At 36.2% G+C, this 9,332-nt stretch overlaps 1 pseudogene; it reads left to right on the forward strand.

Annotated features, from left to right (window-relative positions):
- LOC132488062 (14-3-3 protein zeta/delta-like) overlaps positions 1–9,332 on the forward strand; it is a 67,783-nt pseudogene extending 58,451 nt beyond the window's left edge.

Here is a 9,332-nt window from a genome sequence, read left to right on the forward strand (position 1 = left end):
GTGGTTAGGACTTCCAAGACTATGTTGAATAAGAGTGGACATCCTTTCTTGTTCCTGATCTTACTGGAAATGCTTTCAGTTTTACACCATTGAGAATGATGTTTGCTGTGAGTGTGTCATATATGGCCTTTATTATGTTGAAGTAGGTCCTCTCTGTGCCCACTTTCTGGAGAATTTTTATCATAAATGGGTGTTGAATTTTGTCAAAAGCTTTTTCTGCAACTATTGAGATGATCATATGGTTTTTACTCTTTAGTTTGTTAATATGATGTATCACATTGATTGATTTGCATATAGTGAAGAATCCTTGCATCCCTGGGATGTCCCACTTGATCATGGTGTATGATCATTTTAATGTGTTGTTGGATTCTGTTTGTTAGTATTTTATTGAGGATTTTTGCAGCTATGTTTATCAGTGATATTGGCCTGTAATTTTCTTTTTTTGTGATATCTTTGTCTGGTTTTGATATCAGGGTGATGGTGGCCTCGTAGAATGAACTTGGGAGTGTTCCTTCTTCTGCAATTTTTTGGAAGAGTTTGAGGAGGATGGGTGTTAGTATTTCTCTAACTGTTTGATAGAATTTGCCTGTGAAGCCATCTGGTCCTGGACTTTTGCTTGTTGGAAGATTTTTAATTGCAGTTTCAACTTTATTACTTGTGATTGGTCTGTTCATATTATCTGTTTCTTCCTGGTTCAGTCTGGGAGGCTTGTACCTTTCTAAGAATTTCTCCATTTCTTCTAAGTTGTCCATTTTATTGGCATGTAGTTGCCTGTAGTAGTCTCTTATGGTCCTCTGTATTTCTGCGGTGTCAGTTGTAATTTCTCCTTTTTCATTTCTAATTTTATTGATTTGAATCCTCTCCTTTTTTTTCTTGGTGAGTCTGGCTAAAGGTTTATCAATTTTATTTATCTTCTCAAAAACCAGCTTTTAGTTTTATTGATTATTGCTATGGTGTTTTTCATTTCTATTTCATTTATTTCTACTCTGATTTTTATGATTTCTTTCCTTCTAGTAACTTTGGGTTTTGTTTGTTCTTCTTTCTCTAGTTGCTTTAGGTGTAAAGTTAGGTTGTTTATTTGAGATTTTTCTTGTTTCTTGAGGTAGGATTGAATTGCTGTACACTTCCCTCATAGGACTGCTTTTGCTACATCCCATAGGTTTTGGGTCATTGTGTTTTTGTTGTCATTTATTTCTTTGTATTTTTTGGTTTCCTCTTGATTTCTTCAATGATCTCTTGCTTATTTAGTAACATATTGTTTAGCCTCACTGTGTATGTGTTTTTTTACAGTTTCTTTTCCTGTTATTTATTTCTAATCTCATGGCATTGTGGTCAGAAAAGATGCTTGATACTATTTCAGTTTTTTAAAATTTACCAAGGCTTGATTGGTGATGCAAGATGTGATCTATCCTGGAGAATGTTCCATGTGCACTTGAGAAGAAAGTGTATTCTGCTGTTTTCGGATGGAATGTCCTATAAATATCAGTTAAGTCTATCTGGTCTGTTGTGTCATTTAAAACTTGCGTTTCCTTATTTATTTTCTGTCTGGATGACCTGTCCATTGGTGTAAGTAGGGTGTTAAAGTTCCCCACTATTACTGTGTTACTGTCAGTTTCTCCTTTTATGGCTGTTAGCATTTGCCTTATGGATTGAGGTGCTCTTATTTGGGGTGCATAAATATTTACAATTGTTATGTTTTCTTATTGGATCGATCCCTTGATCCTTATGTAATGTCCTTCCTTGTCTCTTGTAACAGTCTTGCCATCCCTATCAAATACCAATGACATTTTTCACAGAATTAGAACAAAAAAATTTACAAGTTATATGGAAACACAAAAGACCCTGAATAGCCAAAGCAATCTTGAGAAAGAAAAACAGAGCTGAAGGAATCAGGCTCCCAGACTTCAGACTATATGACAAAGCTACAGTAATCAAGACAGTATGGTCCTGGCAAAAAACCAGAAATATAGATGAATGGAACAGGATAGAAAGACAATAGATTATCCCACATACCTATGGTCACCTAATCTATGACAAAGGAGACAAAAATATACAGGGAGAAAAGATAGCCTCTTCAGTAAGTGTTGCTGGGAAAAATGGACAGTTACATGTAAAACAATGAAATTAGAACACTTCCTAACACCATATACTAAAATAAACTCAAAATGGAATAAAGACCTAAATGTAAGCCTAGACACTATAAACATCTTAGAGGAAAACATAGGCAGAACACTCTTTGACATAAATCACAGCAAGATCTTTTTGACCCACCTCCTAGAGTAATGAAAATAAAAACAAAAGTAAATGGTACCTAATTAAACTTAAAAGCTTTTTCATAGCAAAGGAAAACATAAACAAGATGAAAAGACAACCCCCAGAATGGGAGAAAATATTTGCAAATGAAGCAACTGACAAGGGATTAATTTCTAAAAATATACAAACAGCTCATGCAGATCAATATCGAAAAAACAAACAACCCAATCCAAAAATGGGCAGAAGACCTAAATAGACATTTCTCCAAAGAAGATATACAGATTGCCAGCAAACACATGAAAGGATGCTCAACATCACTAATCATTAGAGAAAGGCAAATCAAAACTACAATGAGGTATCACCTCACACCAGTCAGAATAGCCGTCATCAAAAAATCTACAAACAATAAATGCTGAAGAGGGTGTGGAGAAAACGGAACCTCTGGCACTGTTGGTGGGAATGTAAATTGATACAGCCACTATGGAGAAAAGTATGGAGATTCCTTAAGAAATTGAAAATAGAATTACCTTATGACCCAGCAATCCCTCTAGTGGGCATATACCCTGAGAAAACCATAATTCAAAAGACATATGCACTCCAATGTTCATTGTAGCACTATTTACAGTAGTCAGGACATGGAAGCAACCTAAATGTCCACCAACAGAAGAATGGATAAAGAAGATGTGGTACATATATACAATGGAATATTACTCAGCCATAAAAAGGAATGAAATTGGGTCATTTGTAGAGATGTGGATGGACCTAGAGTCTGTCATACAGAATAAATTAAGTCAGAAAGAGAAAAACAAATATGTATATTAATGCATATATGTGGAATCTAGAAAAATGGTACAGATGAACCTATTTGCAGGGCAGGAATAGAGACACTGACGTAGAGGATGGACAAGTGGACACGGTGTGGGGGGTATGTGAAGGGGGATATGGGATGAACTGAGAGATTGGTATTGACATATATATATGTTTAAAACAGATAGCTAGTGGGTACCTGCTGTATAGGGCAGGGAGTTCAGCTCAGTGTTCTGTGGTGGCCTAGATGGGTGGGATGGGGTGTTGGTCAGGAGTTCCAAGATGGAGGGAATATATGTATACATATAGCTGATTCATCTTTTTGTACAGCAAAAACAGAACATTATACCCCCATTAAAAAAAATCCCACTGCTAACATAATACATCATGATGAAAGAAGGAATGCTTTTCCCCTATGATCAGGAGAGAATGCTTTCCCCTATGACAGAAATCAAGGATGTCTTTCACTACTTCTATTCAGCTTTATATTAAAGCTAGTAAATAAGTTTTATCAGGCATGTAGAAACAAGATCAATACATAAGAATAATTGTATTTTGATATTACTAGCAATAAATATTCACACATTGAAATGAAAAACTGTGCCACTTATAAGATCAAAGTTATTAAATACTTAGAGGTAAATCTGACAAAATGTAAAATATATACATTAAAATTATAAAATGTTACAGAAAGAAATTAAAGAAAGCCTAAATAAATGGAGAGATATACCATACTCATGGCCTGAAGGATCAATACTGTGATCAACAAATTCACAATCAAAATCCTACCAGGATATTTGTCTTGGTAAAAATTACTAAGTTGACTTTAAAATTCATATAGAAATGCTACGGAATGGTTATCACAAAACTGGGTTTGCCTCTTTGTGGGAGTCAGGCCAAAAGACACAACTAAGTGAAAGATCAAGAGAAGGAAGGAATTATTACTTGCAGCAAGTAAGGAGAGCACCAGGGGTCTTTCCCAAAGCAACATCTCTCTGAACAGCAAAGTTGGGGAAGCTCTTACATGTATATTCACGAAGGGACTCATATTCAGAGTCTAAGCTTTAGCTGATTGAAGTCAGGAGGGTCAGAATAGGTCAACATCATCCTCCCTTAATTTCCAGTTGATCTGGTGGTTGAGCACTTCAGGCTAATCTTTAACATTGAAACAGAACTGGGAGTTTTTACAACTGATATATTATCTTTACTATTATTACTGTTGTTGCCTGATAACAGACCTTTGTTCCTACATTCTTTTGTTCCCTGAATGTTATTAATTGCTGGGACCTGTTCAAGGACAAGCATTGTGGCCAAGCTTAGATCACAAAATGTCTTAGGCCAAAAATATCTTCTCTTATGTCAAGAAAGCTACGCTTGGTTCTCTTTCTCTGGGGACCCTCTACTCTATCTGCTTACAGAACTACACGTAGCTCCCAAATTTAAAGGTGCTTAACAAAGAAAAAAAAATGAATGGCTAATACTGCCTGATATCGAGGTTTATTATAAAGCTACAATAATCAAGACAGAGTGGTATTGGCATCAAGCTAAACAAATAAAGCAACGGAATAGAAGGAGGAGTCCAGAAATAGACTCATACATATGAAAAACATATTTGACAAAAACACAAAGGCAATTAACTGGAGAAAGGGTCATTGCTTTCAAGAAATAGACTGGGATAATAGGATACCTATATGTCAAAAGCAAAACAAAGCAAAGAACATGAACTCTGATCTTTAGCTTGCATTATATAAAATATTAACACAAAATGGATTATAGACCTAAATATAAAACCTAAAACCATAAAACTTCTAAGAAAATAAGTTAGTTTGGCTAGAGGATTTGGATTTTTTTTTTTTCATTCTGCAACTCCATGTGTTCTTCTGAAGTACCTGCATGTAGGGAATACACACTCCTTTTAGCTAGAGAAGGTAATAACAAAGAATCTAAAAACACTGGACACAAACTTGTTCTAAATTATAGTCTTGATTAGGACACTCTATATTTACATTCAAATATAATCTCTAAGGCGGAGCATTCATTTTGATAGTGCCTAAGATAGGACCTTGCAAAAAGTTGGCAATTAATGAATACATTTCTTGGATAAGGTGAAAAATTCTATAAACAGTGTCAAAAATTGTACTAGACAGAGTTTAGCAGGAAAGAAAGACATTATTCAGGGCTATTGCAACAGGGTAGAGAGATTAAACCCAATTCTGGGGAACAAAAGGCCAGAGGATTTTTAAGCCCTGGGGCAAGCTGATGGAAAAGTACTGGAGGACTTTAGAGGAGGTTGGTCAATGTGTTAGGCCATCTGTGTTTGCTAATTGGAACTTATGGAAGATAGGCTTCTATCCTCCCATAAAGACTGGGAGATAGTGTTCCTATCTTTCTTGATGATTACATTTCAAAGGAATGGCTCCCAGGTCCCTGAGAAAGACATTCTTGAGTTGTAAAGTGGACAAAAGGCTAGGAGAAAATTTATATCTCAAAGGGACAGAGAAATAATTTATGATTGAAAGCTTTCTAAAGTACTTGATCTAAGAAAAGGGAGGTCAGAAGTTTATAGTCTTAAAAAAAACCTGCTTACAATTTAGTCAAACTGAGGGGAACTTTAAAGGCCTCAGGCCATCTTGGTCAACAGATTACTGGGAATATTACTCAGAAGTCTAGCCTACTTAACGTTTGCTGTTTTTGACAATTGTAGATTTAACTACTCAAAAGAGGATGAAATGATTAACATGATATCCATCATCGTGATGGAAAGCAATAACTTAGAGGATGGGTATATGGTATCTTTTTATATTAAAATACATACAATTTTACTTATTTTAAGGACCTGAAATACTGCAGCATAATACAGTGTAATAGTTCTACTTGAGGCTCATTATTGTGATTTATGATGATTTGAATTTTGTAATAATGATTCTTTTTTCTGACAGCTAAATGGATTCTAATTTTTTATCCTTTTAATATATCTGACTTTATTCAACACAGTTGGCTTTACTATGAATATATTCAAAAATTATAAAATATTTTATTTTGTGGATTTTTTAATGTATAAAATTACAAATTATATGTTAATCTCAAAATTTTATGCCACATTTTGCTAAATTATCATGTTGAAATTATATATTCTGAAAAGAGTAACTTAAAGTTTTGTTCATTCTTCTAACATAGGGTAGAAGAATAAAAAGTACATACTGCATGTTACTTTCTATTTTTAATTAATTTTTATTGGAGTATAGTTGCTTTACAATGTTGTGTTAGTTTCTACTGTACAGCAAAATGAATCAGCTATACATAAATATGTATCCCCTCTTTTTTGGGTTTCCTTCCCATTTAGGTCACCACAGTGCATTAAGTAGAGTTCCCTGTGCTATACATTATGTTCTCATTAGTTGTCTAATAGTACCAATAGTGTATATGTGTTAATCCCAATCTCCCAGTTCCTCCCACCCCCTTCCCCTTTCCCCCTTGGTATCCATACATTTGTTCTCTCCATCTGTGTCTCTATTTCTGCTTTGCAAATAAGATCATCTATACCATTTTTCTAGATTCCACATATATGCATTAATATACAATATTTGTTTTTCTCTTTCTGACTTTTTTCATTCTATATGACACTCTCTAGGTACATCCATGTCTCTAAAAATGACCCAGTTTCATTCCTTTCAATGGCTGAGTAAATTGCATGCTACTTTCAAGAAAAACATTCATTTTTTGAAATATTTGCATTAATTAGGTATTGACTGAAAAAAAATGCACAACCTAGAAGTTGAGAATTATGTTTTATTTGGCAGACATACTGAGGACTTAAGCCAGGGAGATAGGCTCTCAGATAGCCCTGAGGGACTATTCTGAAGAGGTAAAGGAGGAGCAAAAATATACAGAAGTTTTTGTCAAACAACAAACAAACAAAAAAAACAGATAGTTAGAACATGAAAAAGATTACTATTAATTAAAGAAACACCAGAAGTCTCGCGTTCATGAATTTAGTGCTTTTCTATGTATGGGAAGATGCAAGAGAGGCTGAGCTCATTGAAATCCTTCCTTTGATAGGCACCTTAATTATCTAGGTCCAGTATTCTGCTTTCTCCAACCTGAATCCCCTCAGGGTGTGGGGCCTGCTGCAGTGGCCAGTGGCTCGATGGCTGCAATGTCTCTTGTTTTTGATATCACAGGCAACATTCTTTGTCCACAGAGGTGAATTTAAGAATTAAGTGATATCATTAATTATAGGAAATGCTGAGTATGTACAACTTGTATTATATACAACTTTGTTGTAACTATGGAGGTTACAGTACTTGTGGTAAAAGTGATTTAGAAGGAAGCAGAGAGACCCAAGGCAGTCAAACCCAGGCGATCACCTGAATAAGTGAGAATTACTCCCAAACCCTGTAAAAGACTGGAGAAATATTTACTAAAAAGGTTGGTGATGGGATAAACATTTATCATCTCCTGAGCTGAAATTTCTGCAAGAGTTCATAGGATCAGTTTGGAATCCTCCACAAGGAAAAGGAAGCTACTATAATGAATTTAAGGATCAAGGCATAACACAATTATTACTTCTTTCATATTCACTTTGCCACAAATTGAAGACAGAAACACAGAGCCTGTGAGCAGCAAGATCCAGGGACAGTTTCAGCCTCGCCACTGCCATTGCTCAGAGCCAGCAGGACTCCTCTCCATCCACCACCATCCACTTCTGGCACAAACTTCCAGTCACGGATGAAAACACGCTGGTGCAGAGGCCAAACTGAGCAAGCAAGCTGTGTGATATGTTGACATGGCAGCCTGCATGAAGTCTGTAGCTGAGCAAGAAACCGAATTAATCTTCTCTCAGTAGCTTATGAAAATGTTCTGGAACCCATGGATCATCTTGGAGGGTTGTCTCAAGTACTGAGAAAATGATGGAAGGTTCCAATGGCTTGAGAATACAGAGAGAAAATTGAAAGTGATCTCTGAGATATCTGCAAATGATTTACTGTCTCTTTTGGAAAAAATTCTTCATCCCCAGTGTTTCACAAACCCAGAGCAAAGTCTTCTACTTGAAAATGAAAGGAGACTACTACTGTTACTTGGTCAGTTTACTGCTGGTGATGACAAGAAATGATTATGGATCAGTCACAGCAAGCCTACCAAGAAGCTTTCCAAGTCAGAAACAGAAAATGCAACCAAAAACATCCTATCGTATTGGGTCTGGGCTGTAAGTTCTCTGTGTTCTATTGTGCGATTCTAAACTTCCTGGAAAAAGCCTGCTCTCTTGCAAAGAGAGCTCTTTCCCCCTCCAGTTTTATTTAAATCTGCAAAGAGAGCTCTTTTCCCCTCCAGTTTTATTTAAATATAATTCACATATAACACTATATGTGTTAAGGTGTACAACATAAAGCTTTAAAAAATGTATATGTTGCAAAATGATTACCATAGTAAGTTGAGCTAACATCCATCACCTCACATAATTATAATTTTTTTCCTTGTGATGAGAACTTTTAAGATTTACTGTCTTAGCAACTTTTAAATATACAGCACTGTTAACTATAGTCATCGTGTTGTACATTATACCCCAGAACTTATTTATCTTACAACTGGAAGTTTATACCATTTGACCATCTTCACCCAATTATGCCCCTGCCCCCAGCAACCACAATTCTGACTCTGTTTCTATGAGTTTATTTTTTATTTTTTTTTTTATTTTTATTTTTTTTGCGGTATGCGGGCCTCTCACTGCTGTGGCCCCCCCCGTTGCGGAGCGCAGGCTCCGGACGCGCAGGCCCAGCGGCCATGGCTCACGGGCCCAGCCGCTCCGCGGCATATGGGATCCTCCCAGACCGGGGCACGAACCCGTATCCCCTGCATCGGCAGGCGGACTCTCAACCACTGCGCCACCAGGGAGGCCCTATGAGTTTATTTTAGATGTCACATATAAGTGAGGTCATATGATATTTTTCTTTCTCAGTCTGACTTATTTCAGTTAGCATAATGCTCTCAAGGTCCATCCATGTTTTTGCAGATGGTAGAATTTCCTTCTTTTTAATGGCTAAATAGTATTCCATTGTATATGTATACCACATTTTCTTTACATATTCATCTGTCAATAGACTTAGATTGTTAAGTCAGCATTTGATGAAGCCATTGCTGAACTTGATATGTTAAGTAAAGAATCACCCAAAGACAGCATGCTAACAATGCAGTGACTGAGAGGCAGCTTGACATTGTGAACACTGGATGCCCAAGTGGACAAGGCTGAAGCAGGAGAAGGAGGGGAAAATTAA

Source organism: Mesoplodon densirostris, chromosome 4 (genome assembly GCF_025265405.1).
Source record: "Mesoplodon densirostris isolate mMesDen1 chromosome 4, mMesDen1 primary haplotype, whole genome shotgun sequence".
In the NCBI taxonomy this organism is placed as follows: Eukaryota; Metazoa; Chordata; class Mammalia; order Artiodactyla; family Ziphiidae; genus Mesoplodon; species Mesoplodon densirostris.